The 24114-nt window shown below is 44.7% G+C and overlaps 2 long non-coding RNA genes across 3 annotated transcripts in view; one reads left to right on the top strand and one right to left on the bottom strand.

The window, feature by feature from the left end:
• Nucleotides 1-10827, top strand: part of LOC128349270 (uncharacterized) — a 28296-nt gene extending 17469 nt beyond the window's left edge. The window contains exons 2-3 of the long non-coding RNA XR_008318682.1: nt 9803-9949; nt 10375-10827. This is a non-coding gene — a long non-coding RNA (uncharacterized LOC128349270). The remainder of the gene's footprint in view (nt 1-9802; nt 9950-10374) is intronic.
• LOC128349271 (uncharacterized) lies at nt 5666-21626 on the bottom strand. 2 transcript variants are annotated; one of them, XR_008318683.1, is made up of 2 exons: nt 21481-21626; nt 5666-6434 (listed from the first exon to the last, which is right to left on the bottom strand). It is a non-coding gene; the product is annotated as an uncharacterized LOC128349271 (long non-coding RNA). The 2 variants fall into 2 exon arrangements; XR_008318684.1 differs by lacking the exon at nt 21481-21626 and adding an exon at nt 11553-11696.
• Between the last annotated feature and the right edge of the window lie 2488 nt (nt 21627-24114).

Below are 24114 nucleotides of genomic sequence, written 5' to 3' on the forward strand. Positions count from 1 at the left end.
TATTGGTCTTCTTCTGCCATAGCCTTTCAATTTCAATTTGTAGATCTTTGTATTTGGTGATTTTTTTTCTATTTCTTTGTCTTCTAATCTGCTATTCCCTGGTATTGCTATGTCGATTATTTTCACTTGTTTTTCTTTCTTCTTGACTACAGTGATATCTGGTGTATTGTGTGGCAGATGTTTGTCTGTTTGTAGTCGGAAGTCCCATAATATTTTTACATCTTCATTTTCTTCAACTTTTTCAATGTTATGGTCCCACCAATTTTTGGCTACAGGTAGCTTGTATTTTTTGCAGATGTTCCAGTGTATCATCTGTTACCTTGTCATGCCTTTGTTTGTAGTCAGTCTGTGCGATCTTTTTGACTACAATTATTATTATTATTATTATTATTATTATTATTATTATTATTATTATTATTCACATTTTATTTTTATTATTATTATTCGATTTCTATATCGCCCTTCCAAAAATGGCTCAGGGCAGTTTACACAGAGAAATAATAAATAAATAAGATGGATCCCTGTCCCCAAAGGGCTCACAATCTAAAAGAAACATAAGATAAACACCAGCAGCAGTCACTGGAGGTACTGTGATGGGGGTGGATAGGGCCAAAATTTTATATCCCGCTCTTCCTCCAAAGAGCCCAGAGCAGTGTACATAGTTATGTTTCTCCTCACAATAACCCTGTGGGGTAGGTTATTTATTTATTATTTATTTATTTATTAGATTTATATACTGCCCTTCCGATATGGCTCAGGTTAGGCTGAGAGAGATGTGACTGGCCCAGAGTCGCCCAGCAAGTATCATGGCTGAATGGGGATTTGAACTCAGGTCCAATGGCCTGACTTGGTAAAAGGCAGATTCCTAAATGACACATCAGACCCTCAATGGCCTGGTCCTATTACTTGTGGTGTCCATTTCCTCTCCTATGCCTGATCACGATCTGTAATAAGCCACAGCTGACCATTTGATAGGCTGGATCATGCCTGTTGCCTTAAAGTATGTCAACAAGCATTCAATTATGTCACCTAGCTTAAAAAATATAGTTGCATAATGATACATTGCAGCCGGCGATGATGGGAGTTGTAGTCCAACAGCATCCAGGGACCTAAAGATGAGAATGCCTGGTCTAATTGATTAGAATGTATTTAGCAATAGCAATAGCAATAGCAATAGCACTTACATTTATATACCGCTCTATAGCCGGAGCTCTCTAAGCGGTTTACAATGATTTAGCATATTGCCCCCCAACATTCTGGGTACTCATGTTACCGACCTCGGAAGGATGGAAGGCTGAGTCAACCTTGAGCCCCTGGTCAGGATCGAACTTGTAACCGTCTGGTTACAGGGCGGCAGTTTTACCACTGTGCCACCAGGGGCTCTTCAGTCTAAGATTTCTTGCCTCTGTGGAGGAGAGCTGGTCTTGCTGTAGCAAGCATGAATTGTCCCCTTTGCTAAGCTGGGTCTGTCATGGTTTGCATTTGGATGGGTGACTACATGTAAGTTTTGTCTTCTGTAAGGTATTCCCCTGAGGGGATGGGGCCATAATTCAGTAGTAGAGCACCTCCAAGTAGCTCTGCCTGGGAGAGATTCCTGCCTAAATCTTGAGAGCCACTGCCAGTCAGAGTAGATGGTACTGATCTAGATGGACCAACGGTCCAACATGGTATAAGGCAGCTACCTATGTTCTTATCATGTGACAGCCTTGTTATACAGTATGTTGCTCTTCTCTCTGTGTCATATGTCCTCCTCTAGCATATACTCTTTCCTAAGAATTACAAATTCTGCTCTTGTTGCTAACTTTTCCATGGCCACTCTTAATGCAAGAACAGCCCAGCTGGATCAGGCCCAAGACCCATCTAGTCCAGCCTCCTGTTCCACCCAGGGGCCCACCAGTTGCCTCTGGGAAGCCTACAAGCAAGACCTGAGGTCCACTCTCTTGCTGTTTTCCCCCCTGCAACTGGTATTTAGAGGCATCTTGCCTCTGAGGCTGGAGGTGGCCTATAGCCCTCCGACTAGTAGACCTGTCCTCCATGAAAGTATCTAAACCCCTCTTAAAGCCATTCAGACTGCGAGCTATCACATCTTGTGGCAGAGAATTCCATAGGTTGATTACACATTGTTTAAAGAAGTACTTCCTTTTGTCGGACTTAAATGTCCTTGGGGCTCTGGCTAGGAGACACAGCTGGAAAAATAACAGGGCCCAGCCTGTTTCTAATCTGCTGTCGTTGCAAGAAATGTCCCCCAGCGGGGGTTGTTTTACTTCCTATTACCTTCCTCCCTTACTATAAACCTTGCTGATTTTTAATCTCTCTTGGTCCCTATTTCCCTTTGCCTCCCATCTTTTATTTGTCTAAAATGCCTGCCTGTACTTTTCACACTTCATCATGTCTCCAGTATTACTGGCTCTGGGTCCATGCCAGAGACCGCAGCTCCACAAAATGCACGGCAAGGTGGTTCTCCTCGCCACTACACACGTCCCACCCCCGCACTGTCTGTTGCTGTCAGCTCCCCTCAAATGTTGGTGTTACACATTAGGAGACAATGGCAAAGGAATATGAAGAGCTGAGCAGGTTAGGAATGGAATGGGCATTGTCCTTTCTTTTCTGCTCACTTACCAAAGGGAGAGTGGGAAGTTTGTACAGCTATCATTGCCTTCACCACATCTTCTCCTTGTCATGTTGTAGCAAGCATGACTTGTCCCCTTAGCTAAGCAGGGTCTGCCCTGGTTGCATATGAATGGGGGACTTGATGTGTGAGCACTGGGAGATATTCCTTTTAGGGGATGGAGCTGCTCTGGGAATAGCAGAAAGTTCCAAGTTCCCTCCCTGGCATCTCCAAGTTAGGGCTGAGAGATTCCAGCCTGCAACCTTGGAGAAGCTGCTGCCAGTCTGTGAAGACAATACTGAGCTAGATGGACCTATGGTCTGACTCAGTATATGGTAGCTTCCTGTGTTCCTATGTTCCACATTCATCCTGGGTGATGAAAGGTCACTTTCTGTCAGTTGATTTCATTGGCCCGAGTCAGTTAATTTCATTGGCCTGTAGGCCTGAGCTTGCAAATGTTTTCTTTCTAAAATATTGAGGCTGCATTCTCACAATCATGGTGATCCTGGATGAAAGGTTAACCAGAATTTCTGAGGCCCACAGAAGTGGTTGTGAAAACACAGATTTCCTGGGCCTTCATGGTCAAACTGCTGTGGTTAAACTGCATTTGTTTGTTTGTTATTTAACACGTGTTTATACTTTCCCAAACTTACGTCACTGGGTGGTTTACAACAAAACAAAATAAATGATAACAGAAAAACTAAAACATTAGTTAAAACAAATACAACAGAAAAAATTAAAAACTTTAGTTAAAGTAAATGACAGCAGAATAGTTAAAACATTACAACAATTTAAAATTTAAAAACAATTAAAACAACGTTAAAACTATTAAAACAGTATTCAGTTAAAAGCCTGTATGAACAGATGCGTCTTTAAAGATTTTTTAAAAATTGTCAGAGATGGAGAAGCTCTTATTTCAGCAGGGAGCGCATTCCAAAGCTTCAGGGCAGCAGTGGAGAAGGCCCCATCCCCGAGTAGCCACCAGACTAGCCGGTGGCAACTGCAGATGGACCTCTCCTGGTGATCTCAATGGGTGGTAGAGTTCATGACGAAGAAGACATTCTTTTAAATACCAGTGCCCAAGCCATTTAGGGCTTTATAGGTTATAACCAGCACCTTGTATTCTGCAACAAGAACAACTTCTCAGCGGCCAGTGTAGCTCTTTCAACATGATAATATTGAAATATATTTCTGTTGGATTCTAGTTGAGACTTTCTCCACTTGCACTCCAGTCGTCTACCTCACCGCTTCAGCTCCCGTATTTCTTCTGTGTACCAAGGGATCAATTTTGAAGTGGGTTGGAAACGATGCTTAAGAGCGATCATGTCTACTGCCCCGGTGAGTTTACAGTTCCAGTTCTCCACCAGAGCATCAACAGGATTGCCGGCAGAGCCAACACTAAATCCCTCCAAGGCTTCTTGGAATCCTGTTTGGATTCAATAACCTTCTCAGGCGGACCATCCTAATAGGCCCCTCTGCCCTGTGAAGGTGGGAAGTGATTGTGAGTCCAACCTGGATCAATAAACATCCTGGGTTCTGTTTGATGTTGAGCAGCCAAATGGGAATCTATGGACACTGAGCAATCTAAAGAAACCCCACTGCTTTCCTGCTAACTGAGTAAAGAGGCACCTTTTTAAAATAGTGATTCTCTTTATTGAGCAGGGGGAGAGCAACTGGCCCTATCCATCCCCAGCACAGCATCCCTCCAGTGGCTGATGCTGATGTCCATCTTATGCTTCTTTTTTAGATTGTGAGCCCTTTGGGGACAGGGAACCATCTTATTTATTTATTTATTTATTTATATGTAAACCACGTTGGGAACTTTTGTTGAAAAGCAGTATATAAATATTCATGGTATTCGTATTTGTATTCATAACTACTTTTGTGCAGCCAAGGGGTATTTGATAGGGATGTGCAAAATGATTCTGGTACAAAATGATTTGTACTCAAATCTGTCCGATTCGGGTGATTTGTAGACAAAACAAATCACCCCTGTCCTCACTTGCCCAGATTCGGGCACAAAACAAATCACCCCCAATTTGGATCTGAAAAATTTGGAGATTCAGACCTCCATTTTGTGGCCAAAGTGGGTTGTGTGGTAGTGCCCAATGGGTGGAAGCTACCACCCAAATTTCAATGAAATCTGGATGGTAGCAGGCACTCATTGGGGCACTACCACCTGATCAACTCTTCTGCCCCTGAATTCCCCCTTTTGCCCCAAATCTGCCCCAATGACATGCCAACTTCAAAAATCATTTAAAAATCACCACTTTGCCCAATTTCTTTGAAATCTGACTGGCAGCTTCCTTGCATCCATTGGGCACTACCACCCACCACAACCCGCTCTTGGCCACCCTGGTGCCCCCTACGTGGAGCTATAAGGTTGCTGAAATCCCCATTATTCCCTATGAGAAAAAACTTAAATACACATAAACTTCAAAAATTCTTTAAATATCGCTCCATTGCCCAATTTCTTTGAAATTTGGCTGGTAGCTTCCACCCATTGGGCACTACCACCCACCCCACTATTTTGGCCCCAGGGCCCCATTTTTTTTAAAATCCAAATCAATTTGGATTTAGAGTAAGAAAATTTGGGTACAAATCGAATCAGGGGTGATTCGGGGGTGTGTGTGTCAGATTTGGACCCAAAACAAATTGGGGGTTATTCGATTCAGGTACAAATTGAAATTTAAAAAATTGATTTGTGTACACCCCTAGTATTTGACTACATGAAGTTGCCTTATAGCAAACCATATCACAGTCCACCCATCTCTACTGTCAGTAGCTTTCCATTAATGTCACTCATGGACACTCTCAGTAGCTTTCCATTAAAGGCAAGATATCTTTCTTCAGCCATTCTACCAGAGATCTTTTCAGGTGGAGCTGCCAGGACAGAACTGAGACCATCTGCATACAACAGAACCTGGGACTATTTGCATACAAAGTATGCGCCCTACACCTGAGCTACATGTAGGGGAAAAATGGCAGTTCAGTCCCCAAATAGCAAAGCAAAACCAGTTTGGTGAGAAAGCAGCAAAGCAAGAGGACTTCAGACAGTTCTTTAGTACTGAAGAACTACAAGGATTTATTTAAAGAAAACGTTACAAACAAATGCGAAAAAGCCTGCAGCTTAATTTCAGCTGTAGCTCATGGCTGAAGAGAGAGACCAAAACAAACAGCCATCTCTGGAGAGAAAAAATGGAGACTAACACTGGGAGAACAAAGAGGGGAGGAGTCCAGCACTTTTATCCATGACCCTAAAACCCCCCAGTGGTCACTATGAGACATTGCAGCTGAGAGCTGATGCTATCAGGGTCCTAACTCCAACACTACAGCCCCTTCTTCTCTCCTACTTTGCGGGGACAGCAGCCTTACATACTTCATGACACACCACTCTTTAAAACGGAGGGAAGTTTCAAAAGCAATTCGTGATACAGCTGGGAGATCTGCTGTTCCAAGAAAGAAAGAAAAAGTCAAAAATCAAATTGTGTGCAAACAAGCCCCTTAATGTGTTTCACCGAAACCTTTGGACTCCAGCCACTCTCTTCCTCCGGATCTGAAAACTTCTTTCATGTTTTTTGATTATAAGTCGTCCCGCAGCTTCCGGCTATGTTTCTTATATTAGCTGAACAAGAGACAAGTTGTTGGAGGCAATCCTGGAGCAGTTTCTTGGCACATCATGTCCCTGTTTATTCCATGTTGCCTTCAGTTCCCATGCTATGTCTGGCTTCCTTAATCTTTGATCGTCTGCTCCTGTTCTTCAGCCACTCCTTGGAAGTTCCAATGCATTAGTCATGATGAAGCACATGGAGAATACCAGTGTAATCTGAAGGAGAGAACAGTGACTGATGATCTTGATGGCAAGTCCAAGGGGGGTCCCTGAACAATTAAAAAATACTTGCCCTTTGGCATCATCAGGTTGCACCTGAAGGAAACAAATGGCCACTCATATTAGTTTCCAGAAGCCCCAGAGACATCACCTCTGGCAGGTTTGATTTAGCACTGTCCAAAAGGGAATGGAGCTTCTTCAGAAACTGGGAATAATCTCACTTATCTAAAAATGACTGTGAAAAGGAAGATTCCAATGAGATCCCTGGAGGACCCTTCCAATCTATCATTAGTCACAGCTGTAGGAGCACATTTTTTTCCATGTATCTCTCCCACTCCCTCCAAGTCCGTTTTCTTTACCTCAATTCCTCTGTTAAAGTATATGGGTCACATGCGTTTCATTTACAAACATATACCATGGAAAGCATCAAGCTGTGTGATTTATTGAAAGTATGGATTTCAGTCTGGATGTATTTATTGTAAACTGCCCAGAGAGGTGAGTTTGAGGTGGTATATTAATTAATTAATTAATTAATTAATTAAACGTTAATTGAAGATGGCTCATGGACAAGGGTTTACTGGCTGACATCCTATTATGGGGCACTGGTCCTAGAGGAGAAAGTTCTGTGCTGCTGTTGACTTTCAGTCTAAAGCAGTGTGGGTGATCATATGGGGGGGGGCACAATTTTTGACCACCTCCTCTTGCCCCCAGACTCCTCTGTGCCATGATCAACCTTCAGGGAATATTTCCACATAGTTCAGAATAGCCTCATTCAGACATTAATAGGAACACAGGAAGCTTCTGACTTAGAAACATAGGAACATAGGAAGCTGCCATATACTGAGTCAGACCATTGGTCCATCTAGCTCAGTATTGTCTTCACAGACTGGCAGCGGCTTCTCCAAGGTTGCAGGCAGGAATCTCTCTCAGCCCAATCTTGAAGAAGCCAGGGAGGGAATTTGGGACCTTCTCTTCCCAGAGCAGCCCCATCCCCTAAGGGGAATATCTTACAGAGCTCACACATGTTATCTCCCATTCAAATGCAAATCATGGCAGGCCCTGCTTAACAAAGGGGGCAATTCACACGTGCTACCACAAGACCAGCAATCCCCACCCCTCCAATTATTATTAAGAGGAGTACAGCCTCTGAAAAAGAGGCAGAAGTCCCGCCTGGCACATCAATCACTCTCCCTTGCCAGTGGTCCACCACACCTTCGTCTGAAGAGGAGGCGGCTACAGACATGATGGAGGGCACCGGAGCGGAAGTGCCCGTCATCACACGTACAGCCTTGTCCTTTTCAGGCAAAGGCTGTAAGCATGATGGACCTGCCCAGCAGGGGAAAGTGACTGACATGCCAGGCAGGACCTCCACCTCTTTTTCGAAGGCTGGACTCAAGTACAGCCTCCTTTTAATAATGTCTGAATGAGGCTAATATTTCTGGGAGGAGAGGAAGTTGCTGAAAATCAACCGCCCCCCCCCCCCCCACACACACACGATCGCTGGATCTCATTAGTCTGAAAGTCTGCCTTAGCACCAGAGCTTCTTAACTCAGGGTGCCAGCCACCATCAGCAGCTCTGAATCATAAGAACGTAAGAACAGCCCTGCTGGATCAGGCCCAAGGTGGATCTGCCCTTCCCAACAGTCAATAGGAATACTGTAACACCACCACAACTATTCTACACACTCCAAAATGTAGAACAGAAAAGGCCTTCAAGGTCCATCCAATTGCAACCAAGGAAAATCCCGTTTAGTAAAGGGAACAATTCATGCATGCTCCCACAAGACCAGATTAATTCCAGTGCCCTTTATTCATTTATGGATTGAATTAGGAATTATTTTCTCTAACAATATGTTTTTTAAAAAATAATTTAAAAATCATGTTTGTGTATCAGTTTCAGTTTGATATCAAACTAAACTGATATCATGTGTGTGTAAAGTTTGTGAAGAGCTCAGTAATAGGCAATACTGTCCCTGCCCATGGGATCAGGAATGGGATGTGCTGAGAGAGCACCGGTCGTGATGTCTTCTGTGGACATCCTGACATGCTCCTGGCAGGTCTCTTTATAGCCTGAGGGGCTGTTCATCCAAATTGCCTCACACAAGTGCTCCAGATACTTGTTTAAATGTGTATCTAGAATGAGTATATATGGATCATTTATCCATATTTATTTATCCATAAATGCATAAAGGGCACTGGAATTTAGCTGGTCTTGTGAGAGCAAACATGAATTGTTCCCTTTACTAAATAGGATTTCCCTTGGTTGCATTTGTATGGGTGACTATCACATAACTACCCATGTGATAAAGGGTCATACCAAGAGGGCATCAGGATTCCTTGGAGCATGTCATGACCAGCCCACTTTTGACATGCCCCCATCTGAATTGTGCAGGCAAGGATGGCATTATCCAAACCAGCCCTTTCTCAGAAAAGAAACCAGGAGGCTTTACACACAGGGCTTCCGCCCCGAATTTCTTTCAGAAGAGATGGTGTGCATTCACACACCAGCCAAACTTACCTCGAAGTCCCTTTGAGATTTTTGGACCCACTCCACACACAAACCGGGCTTTGTAATGCAAGTTCTAGCTTATCTCATCGTATGTCCAGGTTTTAAAAATGCTGTTTTAAAGCTACTTTTTCTGAAAACGCCCCAGCAAATGGGAGAGGCACTGATAAGCATGATAAGAGGCAAGCTCTCTTCAGAAATGCAGATCTATCTCTGCAGGAGCTCTCTCTCTCTCCCACTCCCTCCCATTGGCTAGAAGGAAAACACGGAGCATGCCATGTGGACTTGTTTCAAAATAGAACTGAGAGCAGAGGGTAGGGGCTGCTTCCCTCAAAGCCGCAAGTGTACTTTGAAGTGGCTTTGCTCAGCGTTCACCCTGAAGCCAAGTGCAAATAACTAGCAGGAAGAATTCTTTACTGCCTACCCCTGCACTACACCCCCTCTCATTGGTTTCCTGTCAAGAATTATTGAGGATATCATGCCTTTTATCAGCTGCAGGCTCCTAGAAAAAGATGGTGTGAGAGAGGTCTGGCCCCTTTGCAAATTCCCTGCCTCTTTCCTTGTTCTGTGCCTCAAAAAACCAGCCTCAATCTAGTTGGTGCTCCTAGGTGCCTCATATTCTCTCAGATAATGTATGCCTCCCTTATCAATGGAAGCTCTGGGCCATAGCTGACCCTTAAGATGAGATCCTCCTTAAGCCATGAGATAGAAATGTCTCACCTTAAGCCACTGTACCTGCAACCCACAGGGACTGAGATTATAAAACATCTCCTGTGTTTGAACAGTTATTGAAACTCTCCATCAATATGATCATATTTGGAAGCATCATTCTGACCCACATTTCTTTTCTTTTTTCCAGATTGTGACACCCCTTGGTCTAGTGTGTCTGTGTGCAAAAGTGTCTCCTTTCAAGACCTGCTTAGACGTATTTTGATTAATTGATCCATTCCCTTCACAGCTGGGAGCCAGGTGGCTAGATCCCGTTGCTTAGGATGCTAAATTCAGGGTAATTAGTTTATTTTTAATCTTTTAATTCTGTGGGAGTCAACTTTAGTGTGTTAATGGGAGAGGTTTGGAGCAGGAGAATGTTGACTAATGTGTTATTAGCAGGCAATTGTTTATGGATGAAGCTGGCTTTTGCAGACTAGAGATCTGCATGGGAAAAGAAATTGGAGGTGGGAAGTTTTCCCTGTGGCTTTTAGGGCCAGGAAGAGCTTTTATGTGATGTTTTTAGCTAGTTTCCCCACTGGTATAGTGAGGTCTTTTGGTGTGTGTGTGTGTGTGTGTGTGTGTGTGTGTGTGTGTGTGTGTATGTTTAAAGGGCTGGTCGTATTCCTGAGTAAGGACTAACTAGGGAATGGGGATTTTTTTTACAGTAGAAAAAGCATTAACAGCATGGAAACTGCATTAACTGTATGATTCTTTTACCAGGTCTCACAGAAGGATGGGGAAGAAAAACACCCTGTATATTATTACACCACAAAAAATTGCAGGCTCGATTTTTTATATTTAATTGATTTCTGATTATGGACATATCCATTCTATTCTGGTTCGAGTGATTACAAGTTTTCCAGTGCGGATTAAGTATGATTGTCAGGCCTGGCACACACACTCTGTCCCCCACCCCCTTCCAAAACTCAGCGAGGGTTGTGTCTTCCATACTTGGATTCAGTTCTGTCTTCACATTAATTTAATGCAGGGGAGACAGCAAAAGCATAGTCCACAGGTTCCCAACTGACATTATTTGGTATAAACTGCAGGGGGCTGCTTACAACCCCCAGAATTACGACGTTCCATGTTTGGGGCTATAATTTCTTGTATCATTTTAATGGTCATTTTACAAACTCCATCAATTCTTTTTAACAGCTCTGAGTCCCCATAGGAAACATGTCTAGGGCGGGGGAGTCTAGGGCGGGGGAGATGGAGCGGGACATGATAGATGTTTATAGCATTATGCATGGGGTGACGAAAGCGTGGAGAAAGAGATGTTTTTCTCCCTCCTGTATAATACTAGAACTTGGGTCATCCAATGAAATTGATTGTCAGAAGATTCCAGAGGGACAAAAGAAAGGGCTTTTTCACACTAGCTTAGACATTTAAAAAAATAAATACAAATAATCAAATTCAGACAAGTTGGAATTTGGCAGAGGGAAAGTCTGACAATGACTATTAGTCATGATTGCCAAACAGAACCTCCACGCTCAGACTAAGATAATACACCTGTGAACACCAGTTTCTGGAGAGCAATGAATTTTATTTAATTTTATTTTATTTTATTTTATTTTATTTTATTTTATTACCTGCCCCATAACAAACTATCCTCTGGGCAGCTCACAACACAACATTAAAACATGAAATAAAAACACACAGCACATTAAATCATAACAGGGGAAGAAAATAAAAAATTCAATTCAAAACAATTTAAAAGACATTTTAAAAAATCAGTTAAAATCAGATCGAAATTTTAAAAAGTAAAAAGCCTGAGTGAACAAAAAGGTCTTCACCTGGCATCTAAAAGAACACAGTGATGAAGCCAGGTGAGCCAGGCTATTCCATAAATGGGGTGCAACCACCAAAAACACCCTCTCCCTAGTAGTCACCCACCTTACCTTGTTTGGCAGGGGCACTCAGAGGAGGGCCTCCAAAGCAGATCTTAAAGTCCAGGTTGGAGCATACAGGGCAAGATGCGCTCTCAGATAACCTGGTCCCAAGCCATTTAGGACCATTTAGGAGACCAACAGCAGGAGAAATTGATAGCCCCTTCTTGTGAGCTTCCTGGCGACGTCTGGTCGACCACGGTGGGAAGCAAGATGCTGAGTGGGGCTGCAGCTCAGTGGCAGAGCACCTAATTTGCATGCAGACGGTCCCAGGTTCATTTCCTGGCACCTTCAGGTAGGGCTGGAAAAGGCCCCTGTCTGAAACCGTGGAGAGCCGCTGCCAGTCAGCGTAGACAATACTGAGCTAGATGGACCAATGGTCTGACTCGGCATCAAGCAGTTTCCTATGTCCCTATGGACCATGGGCCTTGCTGATCTGAGCCTTGCTGCTCCATAGTGTGCCCCTACAATGGCAGAAAGAGGAACTGCAGTCAGCCACCCACCCAGTGGGAGCCAAGAGGGTCCCTGCTACCCTATAGGAGACCTCTCCTAGCCTTGACTTCCCAGTCTGAGCAACTTGACATACTGAGTAACTCTATTGACTTCCTTGTCTTCCCCCACATTTTCTGTGCAATCCAGTACCACAGCTCATCTTTGACCATGGCCCCATCTGCCCATAATGGACAACCGGAGTTGGAGGGCCCTGATGTTTAATTTTTTTTTTTTTAATGTCCAAATCTGTGCAACTGCAATTCAGACACCAAAACAATCCAAGGTTTCCTTCCCCAAACTGCAATGCAAACTGCAATAAATAAATCTTATTTATTTGTTATTTCTCTGTGTAAACTGCCCTGAGCTATTTTTGGAAGGGCTGTATAGAAATTGAATGAATGAATGAATGAATGAATGCAAACCTTTGGTTTGTAGTGAGTTTCGCTGCTCTTACCCAAGCCAGTCCTTTCGTGTTATGTCTGAATGCTGGATGCTGCATCAACCAGAGTGGATTGGCGCCCTCATCTCGGCTCTGATTGGCTGCCAGCCCCCGCAGTCAGTTGCCCCTCCTCTCAGCAGTCTCCCTAACTACAGAAAGGATCCTGCCAGTTACATCAAAATGCAGACAGGTAATCGTACCGGCAGGGTGGGGGAACCACAGATTCATTGGACCCACGGTTCTGCATTATGTGTGAATGTTTTCTGCCTCTGGTCCTTTTGATCTTTGTTTGTCTACCTGAACCTCAGACAATTTTAACCTAAAATTTCCCTGATTCTGCTGGGCCCTGACACTTACACCCAATGCACCACCCAGCTCTACATGGGTGCTATAATGAAAAGAAATTGAATGCCTTGCATGTGTGCTAGATTTCTGAAGGACGCTTGTCACTTAATATAGTTCTATACCTTTCTGCCAGCCTTTTGCCCTCTGGAGCAAAACCCACAAGTGCCCATATAATACAGGGGTGTAACTATAATACAGCAAGAGAGGGACAAATGGCCCAAGGCCCCGAGGGAAGGGACCTGCTGGTTGAGTGAGAGCTTGCTCTTGATTCTCCTGCCTCCCTGACTCACTAGCATGCTGCTGGCTTCTGATCAGAGGCCTAGTCTCAGCTTCAAGTGAGATACGTCTTCTCCCGAAGGGGAGAGGGGAGGATTGTCAGGGTGCATCCCCCTGCCTTGTCCTCCTGAATGGCTGGCTAGTGCCCAGGTTAAACCCAACCCTCCCTCAGCCTGACTGACAAGCTCAGCAGTGGAGGGGGAAATTGCTGACCATCAGGAAGCCCATCAAGAGGAGAGGAGGAGGGACAGATGCTTGCTGGCACTCCTCTCCTTCCACCTTTCCTCCTGGAGCTGAGACAGAGCTGAAAAGATCTTCAGTTAAAGGAACTTAGAGACCCTTTTTGAAATATGCCCTTTTTAGAAACAACAGGGTACAACCTTTTCTGTTTCCTCCCACAAACATTCCTTAGCAACTGGATTCAGTTTACCCCTAAATCCTGGGGCAAAATCTGGGACTGTTTCCAAAGGAAATTCTTGATTGGGAGCTGTGAGTGAGTGAAGAGGAGAATGAAAGAAAAAATGATGTTGTATGAATACCTGGGGTGATTTGTAGTTAGTATACAGGTGAAACTCGGAAAATTAGAATATCGTGCAAAAGTCCATTAATTTCAGTAATGCAAGTTAAAAGGTGAAACTGATATATGAGACAGACGCATTACATGCAAAGCGAGATAAGTCAAGCCTTAATTTGTTATAATTGTGATGATCATGGCGTACAGCTCATGTAAACCCCAAATCCACAATCCCAGAAAATTAGACTATTAAATGGAACCAAGAAGACAAGGATTGTCGAATAGAACAATATCGGACCTCTGAAAAGTATACAGTGTACTGTGCTTGATTGGCCAGCAAACTCGCCTGACCTGACCCCATAGAGAATCTATGGGGCATTGCCAAGAGAAGGATGAGAGACATGAGACCAAACAATGCAGAAGAGCTGAAGGCAGCTAATGAAGCATCCTGGTCTTCCATAACACCTCATCAGTGCCACAGGCTGATAGCATCCATGCCACGCCGCATTGAGGCAGTAATTGCTGCAAAAGGGGCCCAAACCAAGTACTGAATACATATGCATGCTTATACTTTTCAGAGGTCCGATATTGTTCTATTCTACAATCCTTGTCTTCTTGGTTCCATGTAATATTCTAATTTTCTGAGATTGTGGATTTGGGGTTTTCATGAGCTGTACGCCATGATCATCACAATTATAACAAATTAAGGCTTGACTTATCTCGCTTTGCATGTAATGCGTCTGTCTCATATATCAGTTTCACCTTTTAATTTGCATTACTGAAATTAATGGACTTTTGCACGATATTCTAATTTTCCGAGTTTCACCTGTATATGTTAAGAAATGTTTCTTAGCCAGGGAAATGTACACATACAAGTATGTATGTTAAAGTGTCTGTGGGTGGGGTGGGAGTGTGTGATATTGGGAGTGTGTGCCAGGGTTCTCCCCAGGGGCGTAGCTAGGGGAAAAGGGGCCTGTGTTCAACCCTCTCTCTGGCGGCCCCTCTGAGTGATGGAGATAATGGAGAAAATAGGGAGGGGTGGAGCTGAAGGGCCCTCAGGAGCTGGGGGGCCCGAGTTCTTTGAAACCCTTCGCTCAATTATAGCTACGCCCCTGGCTCTTCCAGCTTGCACCTGCTCCTCAGCCTCCATTACAGTTTTTAGAGAACAAGTAAAAACGTCTCTCTTCACGCAGGCCTTTATATGAGAGTACCGTTTTTACGGTGGCTGCTTTGTGTTTCTTGTATTACGGTTTTATATAGGTTTTTAAACTTTTCAATAGAGATAGATTATATTTATATTTTATATCTGTACTTTTTGTATTTTAATTGTGCATTGTTGTAATTAGAGTATAAAGCGCTTTGGGATTATTGTAACGAAAAGCAGTCTAGAAATCGTACAATAAATACATGATGTGCATAGGAGCGAGGGAAAGGGTGGCATGAGAATGTCCTTACAGTTCTTCTGTAGCAGGCCTGCTCAGCTTAGGCCCCCCAGCTGTTTTTTGATGACAACTCCCATAATCCCCAGCCACAGTGGCCAGTAACCAAGGATTATGGGAGCTGTAGGCCAACATCTGCAGGAGGGCCAAAGTTGAGCAGTCCCGATCTGTAGCAAAGATGAGGGGTGGGGGGCAGTGTTCCTTCTAACAGGAGTACCCAGATGTTGTTCACTACAACTCCCAGCATCCCCAGCTGCAATGGCCTTTGGCCATTATGGGAGTTGCAGGCAACAACATCTAGGAATTTCTGTTAGAGGGAACACTGGTGGGGAATGGGAAGGAGACGGCAGGGAGCCCAGGAGGGGCTAACCTCCACTGCTTGTCCCAGGGCCCACTTCAACCTTGCCACATCCCTGCATATAATACCTTTATGTTTTGCAGCCAGGGTAAACAGCAACTTTGGAGAGGAGACTTCCAGCTAGGAAATTGCAAAGAGGGGAAAGGTTATCTTCCCCCCACCCCACCCCATTCCCTGTTCTACAGTTCTGATATAAATTGTACTCCTTCTGTGGCTGCTATTAGCATTTCAATAAAACAAAAGCGATCCTATTCATGGATCTCTTCCATCACATCCATTTTGGCCCTTCTTTAAAAAGAAAAAAAGAAAAAATCTCTCAGTATTCAGTAAAATTCTTTAGATGGCCATCCTTGGAGAAAGAGTGCATGTAACCAGCCCACAAGTTTTCTTTTCTTTTTTTAGAAAAGAAGAAATCCATTAACACCCTTCACACTTTGCAACAAACAGATACTGCAACAATTCCCTAATGATGCACAGCACACAAAAAGCGGGGCAGCGGGGGGGGGGGAGCTCTGAGTGGTGGGGAAAGCAAAATGCTGTTACAAATATAGAGGCATGCAGGTTCCAAACAGATGTATTGTTGGAATTGAGGTAGGGTGTAAGCATGGCACGCTGGGAAACAACAATCTAAAAGTAACCAGCATCCTCAGGAGACTTGTTCAGATGAGCAGTTACAGAGAAATCACACGTGGAGCTGAATACTGAGTCAGACCATTGGTCCATCTAGCCCAGTGTTGTCTGCTCTGACTGGCAGCAGTGCTCAGTGATTTTTAGTAGCGGTATTTCCCATCACCTGCTAAGAACATAAGAGGACCTTTGCTGAATCAGGCCCAAGGTCTGTTGAGTCCAGCATACCTGTTTCCTGCAGTGGTTCACCAGATGTGTTTGGTAAGCCCACAAGCAGGAGGTGGGTACACCCACTCTTTGGCTGTTGCTTCCCTGCAACTGGTATTGAGAGGTATCCTACCTCTGTATCATATAACTATCAAGACCAGTAGCCATTGGTAGACCTGTCCTCCAAGAATTTGTCTAAGCCCCTTTGAAAGCCATCCAAGTTGATGACCAACGCTCCAACCCATGGCAAAGAATTCCATGGCTTAATTATGCACTGTGTGAAAAAGGACTTCCATTTGTTGGTCCTAAATTTCCTGGCATTCATCTTCATGGGATGACACCCTGGTTCTAGTGTTATAAGAGAGCCTCATGATACTTTTACCTGGAGATGCTAGGGATTAAATCTGGCTCTTTCTTCATGCAAAACACATGCCCTTCTAATGAGCTATGCCTTCCTCCTGGTCTTACTTTAAACTCCGGATTACATCTGGGCTGTTTATACTGGAGACAGTGATCAGGCTGAGGGATTTGCTTACAACTACCTGGCTTTCCCCGTCCCGCATTTATGGATGTAAATGTTCTTGTAATGGGTGTTATTTCTAAGGAATGTGTATTAAGGATCACAATAGGCATGATTCTAAACACATGTACTCTTCAGTCCTGTTGAAATAAAAGGCTGTCAGTGCACAAGAGCAGCATCATATGATTATTATGCTCTTGCTTGAGGGGAGAGTTGACCTAGAAAAGGAATGTGATGATGCGTTGATAAGAGAAGTTGATATTACAATGGTTTCCAGAGCAGGGTCTGATCCTAATTAGCTGTGGAAAGAACTGGTTTCAGGGACTTCTTTACACACAGAGACTTTTTGCTGATTGCGGAAAGTCTCCACAACGTATCTGTGGTTACTGAGCTGCAGAAGGTGACACCATGAATGGAAAATCAGCCCTATTAACTGGACGCCTAAATCAGTCTGGGTGGGCCACTAAGAGCCTGATTGGCACACACCACAGATGGAACACTAGCCCCAATAACACCAGCCCCAATAACAGCCCATCAGTCTGGGTGGGCCACGTGGGGCTTGATTATTTTGGTTCCACCAAAAGCAAAAACAGAAGGAAGGTCAAGTACCTGAAAGGCCACATGACTAGCCGGCTGCAGTTCAGCTTGGTGGGTCACAATTTATGCAAGGCTGTGAACTGCTTGCTCCTTATGTAAAAGGGGCCAATGGATAGGGATGTGCAAACAGGCTCAACTCCAAACCAGTTCAAAGTCGAACCGGTCTGGTTCGACCACTCAATGTCAAGCTGAAACCCCCCAGTTCAGTTCGACATCGGACCGACCCCCCCCCCATGGCCATTTTTATTTTATTTTTACTTACCCCCTCCGGGGAGCTTCTCCGAGGCCATGGGGGGTGTCCTTGTAGGTGCCCCCCCCCAGCTTCCATTTTGCTATGAAGTGCCAGGTTCAGCCAATCTTCAGCCCTTTTCGGTCCTTCCCCCCATTGTGGTGGCCATTTTGGAGGCCACTGCACACAGGCAATGGGCCCCTGTGTTGCCTGGGTCATGACCTGGTCATGCAGGGCCCATTGTGCATGTGCAGCAGCCTTCAAAATGGCCACCGCAACAGGGGAAAAGCCCGAAAGATCACCCAAACTGGGTGATTTTTAGCAAAATGGAAGCTGACAGGGGAACCTCTGCAGACCACCACCCCTGACGGCCTCAGAGACGCCCCCAGTAAGTTAAAAAAAATTGCAAATAATATTAGTGAGCCTCTCCTCCCCCAAGCCAAACTGAACTGGGGGTGGGGTTCAAGGTGGCCAAAACCAAACTGGCCCAGTCCAGTTCGAGGCCTGTTCAGAAAACTCTGCAGTGCACAGTGGACAGGTACAGACAACTGCCTGTAAGTACTTACCAAACTGGAAGGAGAGGAACCAGAGAACAGCACACGTTTCCATAGGGCATGTCATCTTAAACCAATCAAATCCGGTTACTGAGTTTCTCCTGCCAGTAGCGTCTGGTACAGGCAGGACAGGGGTGGTGGTAAACAAGCGGAATGTGGCAGCTCCTCTCCTCTCCCTACATTGGCCACTTAGCTCTGCCCTCTCTCACCCACTGCTACATTAATCCCTGGTTGATTATTTGCCCGCCTGGGCAACCCAGGGAATAATCAGCCCAAGCACCTGGGATTAATGTGGTGACGGGTGAGAGAAGGCAGAGCAAGGAGGCTGTGGTGGGGAGAGGAGGAGAGCAGTAACGAGCCTCATCTGTGGCTCATTGACCACCCCTGTCCTGAACGCACTGGCCATTGCTGTCTCTGCCTGACTTCCAGATCTTCGGAATGGAAGTTGGTAAAATGTTGGCTGGAGAATCTCAGATTTGGACAGGTTCAGAGACAACATGCCTGATGGGAGCACATACTCCCCGTGTCCTCCAGTTCCTCTCCGTTCAACTTGCAAGTACATATAGGCGGTTGTCTGGATGCATCCATTAAATCCAGAGGCTGTCTCCCTCCTAGACTGCGAACACAAACAGCAGGCTAGAAGAACTCTGGCCTATTTCCATCCACTTCAATAAGACACACACGAAGGTTGCCCTACATCTCTCCAGGAGCTGGAAGTTAGCAAAAAGTAGGTCTGGCATATGCTAATTAGTTCAGAAGGAGGATAAATTAGCAATGCTATTCAGTGAAGTGGCATTAACAAGACGGTGGTGTTTGAAGAGTAGCTATCACATTTCTTTGCACATCCCAGTGCTTGTAAATGCTAAGAAATTTCAAGCTGCTGTATATTTCAGGAGGTGGGTGCTTATGCTGCACCCTTATGGCTTTATATAAATTGTTTATGTACTACAACCCTGGGCTTCTAAATCCTTATTCTCAGAAGCACCCAAATACAAATGATTTGTAAGAGTTATATATTTGTCTGGCTCTCAACAGAACCCTGTTCTTCATTTTCTTGGCTCTTTCTCACTAGAATTATTAGGCTGGAGGTTTCTGCATGCTCATGTGAAGAACCTTGCCATTTATGCATAGTCTTTTCTTCTTCAGACCACATTCTCATTAAAGGAAACAATATGAAAGTCCATTTTATGGGTAGGACAGGACAGGAATTATCTATTCCACAATTCTGGGTGCAAAAAAGTTCTTGCAGAATCTTTTGGGGCAGAGTTTAATACCTGCCACAGATACCTGAGAAATTCAGCTGGCTTTCTTTTTAAAGTTTCTAGCCCTCATCTTTGAGGGAGACGGTGGCAATAGGTGGCAGTATTAGGAAAAAACTGGGTGGCAAAAAAGGGGCACAGTAGATTCTGAAGGGACAAGTTCTCTTTCACTATGTGTAAACCTTACCAAACAGAAGAAATAAATGTATTATTTATTTATTCTATGTAAACCCCTTTGGAAACATTTGTTGAAAAGCAGCATAAAAATACTATTACTACTTCTACTACTAGTAATAGTAGTAGTGGTGGTAGTAGTAGTAATAGAAGAAGAAGAAGAAGAAGAAGAAGAAGAAGAAGAAGAAGAAGAAGAAGCAACAACTTGGTATTTCACATTAAATGATCTGATCCTAAATGTATTTTTTCATCAATGCATTATACTAATTTCAATAATACGTTGTTAGGGACAATTTCGATGATGCACCAGAAGATCCGTGATCAGATCTCTCATCTTTTTTTAAAAAAAAGTTTAACAGCTCCTGCAGGAAAGAGATATTTCAGTACAGTAGTACACAGCAGTACATTTCCTGTCTGTATCCTGTGTTTCAGGAGCCCTTTACCCAGGTTCACTGAATGCAGGTACAGTCATGCATACACAAACACACACAAATGTACACAGGAACATAGGAAGCTGTCATATACCAAGTTAGACCCTTGGTCCATCTAGCTCAGTATTGTCTACACAGACCGGCAGCGGCTTCTCCAAGGTTGCAGGCAGGAATCTCTCTCAGCCCTCTCTTGGAGATGCTGCCAGGGAGGGAACTTGGGACCTTTTGCTAGAGACTACATTCATTTCAGACTCGGCAGCCTTCACACAGACCCTGAAACAGGGCTCAAAAAGCAGACTTCCCTGCCAGTTCTGGTCAGCTCTTGCATATTATTTTCCTCTCATAATAAAAGCTGTCAATGTAATCACGGCCGGCTCTAAATCACATGGCATCCCAGTTGAGGAGCATCTTCAGCAACTGCCCCCCAGCTATAGTACCATCGGTTTATTACCTATTAGCCCTTTTCACAACTTTGACGCTCAATCTGCATGCATGATTATCCTACTCATATAAGAAAATGGCTGATATCCAGACTAATGCTGCACTAGTGCAAGGATGTTGAACTAGTGCAAGGATGTTGCACTAGCTCACTCTCCTAAGTTGGGAGCTTGCATTCCAGACTAGTGTTGCGGTGGTGCAGCAGGATGCATTTGTGCATCCTGTGGCACACCTCCAGCTGTGAAACCACTTCCTCATAGGCTGTAGAGAATGATGCAAAGCTCTCGTTGCACAGGCGCAACTCTTGTGAGAGTGGACCAAGCGTGCAAGAGACTGAGCAGCCTGGAGCATCTACTCGGCTACGTGACCTTCTTTGGGTGCATCTTTGTTTGTTGCGCAGATGCAGCGTTAACCTGGATGTCAGCAAACAAAATTGCACTGTTGAATCTGGACTTCTGTGTAGATTCATGCCATATGTGAGCAGAGCAAAACAAATTTGTTTTCTCCAATCCTACATAAGCATTTTTAATTAATAATTTAAATGTATACCTCCGCCCCACCCCTTAGCCTTCTTAGGCAGTTATAGAGGAACACAGGAAGCCGCTTTACACTTTAGTCCAAAAATTAGTCTATCTAGCTCAGTATTGTCTGCACTGGCTGGCATCTGGAGATAGCAGAGATCAGACCTGGGGCCATCTGCGCAGCTCCGCCACTGAGCTATAGCTTCACCTTCAAAGGCAGGCCTGCTCGACTTTGGCCCCCCAGCTGTTTTTGGACTACAACTCCCATATTTCCCTCACAGTTGCCAACAGCCAGGGATTATGGGAGTTGTAGGCCAACATCTGCAGGAGGGCCGAAGTTGAGCAGGCCTGCTCAAAGGTGCAGAGGCGCTCTAACCCCTGGATCTTGGGGATCTGGTCCAGTCCTCCAAGGTCCCGGGACGGCCGCCAATTGGTCAGGACCGGGGGCCTCCAGCAACCATCCCATGCCTGACCCACCAAACCTTCGTGTTTTTACTACTACTACTATTATTATTATTACCACGGTCGAAGGGGGGCTGCCAGAGGGCAGCGGAGCAGTCCTTCTCCCTTCTCCCCTCTCCCACCCCCCGGCGGAGGCCAGAGTGATGCTGGGCCCATCTGTTCGAGCCAGCGTCTTTTGCCAGCTGCAAGGCGTGCCTGCATAGTTGAGAGATCGTCGCAGGCCTGTGACATCACAGGCTTGCGACAATCTCAACTGCGCAGGTGCACCTCGCAGTTGGCAATAGACGCTGGCCTGAATTGATGGGCCCAGCACCTCTTCAGCCCCTGCCGTTGCTGGGGGAGGAGCGAGAGGGGAGAAGGACTGCTCTGCCCACCCCCGAGGCCACCCCTCAGCCACAGTGACCAGTAATCATTTTTTTTTTAATGGAGGTTTGGTGGGGAGCGCTGTAGCTTTAACATGAAAAAGAGGTTTTGTGGGGCCTCGGGGGGGGGCTCACATGGGGGGGCCTCATGGCTGGGCGGTTCGAGTGCCCAAATTACCTAGGTGCACCCCTGCAAAGGTTTCCCATCCAGGCACTGGCCACACCAAACCCTTCTTAGCTTCAGCAAGGCGGCTGTATCATGTGCCCTCAGACCACGGGCAGGCAACCTTGGCTCTTCAGCTGTTGAACTACAGTTCCAATCATCCCTGACTATTGGCCACTGTGACTGGGGTTGATGGGAGTTTCAGTTCAACAACAGCTGGATAAAATCTTTATCACAGTCTGAGACCAGCATTAATACAAGGATATAACAATAGACAAAATTACCCATACCAAAATCCATGCAGTTCAACCAATATGTATACAGTTCTTACCTAGTATCTAATTTCCCCTGCTAACTGGGCAAAGAGGCACCTTTTACCGTGATGATTCTCTTTATTTAGCAGGGGAGAGTAACTGGCCCTATCCACCACCAGCACAGTACTTCCAGTGGCTGTTGCTGGTGTCTATCTTGTGTTGTTGCTTTTTTTTAAGAATGTGAGCCCTTTGGGGACAGGGAACCATCTTATTTATTTATTATTTCTCTGTGTAAACTGCCCTGAACCATTTTTGGGAGGGCGGTATAGAAATTGAATTAATAATAATAATAATAAGAATAAGAATAAGAATAAGAATAAGAATAATAATTCTGCTTATGTTTGTCTGTTTGTAGTTAGAAGTCTCATAATATGTTTGCATCTTCATTTTCTACCACTTTTTCAATTTTATGGTCCCACCAGTTTTTGGCTACAGGTAGCTTGTATTTTTTGCAGATGTTCCAGTGTATGGAAGGCTGTGGCAGAAAAAGACCAAAATAATCCCAGTGGTAATTGGCGCCCTGGGTGCAGTTCCAAAAGAACTTGAAGAGCACCTCAACACCATAGGGGCCACAGAAATCACCATCAGCCAGTTACAAAAAGCAGCTTTACTGGGAACAGCCTATATTCTGCGATGATATCTATAACAATAGCAACAACATTGACAATAAAATTCTGGCATCCCAGGTCCTTGGGAAGGACTCGATGTCTGGATAAAACAAACCAGTCAATAACACCTGTCTGACTGTGTAAACAAGATAATTCCGCTTATATAATAACTATTCTAGTAAAATCACCTTTTTAGTCTGTTCGTTTAAAAGCCTAATCCAATGCATCTACTGTAACACACTAACTTTAGCCAAGATTTGTTGTTGGTTTTGTCGGGCAGCTGCACAATACTTGGCTGCATTGGTCCGATAATAGGAATAATATAGATGATTCATTTGCTGCAACTGGCCTAAAATTTAAAAGAGGCAAAATCAATGCTGCTGGCCAGTCCCGGTAGAAACTACAATATAATAAAACATGTCCTATGTTCTTTGTGGCATTGGTTCCACATGGGCAAAAATGTTCCTGGTAGGGGATCTTTCATATCTCCCCTCTGTAACTGTTGAGGGTAATATATCAAAATGGGCCAAATGAGTAAGTTCTATGGCATTTTGAAGCTACTAGGGGTGTATGATAATCAAGTGATTCATTACTATAAGAAAATCTCCATAGTTTGAGATGCACTGGAAACAACAGCTAGGCAACGGCCACATTCACATGTAACGCGAAACCAGATCTGAAGGGGGCAGAAGTTGCCAAACGTCCGAATGCAGGACCCCCCTTCCAAACTCGGGTTTCATGTGGAGAGTGACCTGAGGTTCCGCTCTCCAAACTCCAATTTGAATCCTTAGGTTGTAGTGAGTTTCACCACCCCATCCCAAGGTTGAACACAGCCTGTGTTACGTTCAGATTCTGAACTGCAGGCTGTGTTCCCTGAAACCGGAGTTGAGGGAGGAAGCTCCACCCTCTCTCCTGCTGTTCTTGGCTGTGTGAGCTGTCTTTCAAGCGAGAAGGAAGCTGGCACAGCGAGTTCCCCCTCCTCTCTGCAGTCTCACTGACTCCCTGCTCTCCATTATGTTCGAATTTGGACAGGAGAATGGGAGGGGATCGCGGTTCTGCGTTATGTGCGAATACGGTCAGCCAAGGTTGCCTACTCCTACTTTAGACCATGCTCTGAGACTTGGATACGAACCCTAAATCCAGCCCTGAACTCTCTGCCCCTTTCCTGAAACTTATGGAGTAAGGAAGGGAAGGAGTTTAAAAATCGCCAGCAGTGGGCTATCTTGTGTCAGAGATTCAGGACTT

This window comes from Hemicordylus capensis, chromosome 3 (assembly GCF_027244095.1).
Source record: "Hemicordylus capensis ecotype Gifberg chromosome 3, rHemCap1.1.pri, whole genome shotgun sequence".
Lineage (NCBI taxonomy): Eukaryota > Metazoa > Chordata > Lepidosauria > Squamata > Cordylidae > Hemicordylus > Hemicordylus capensis.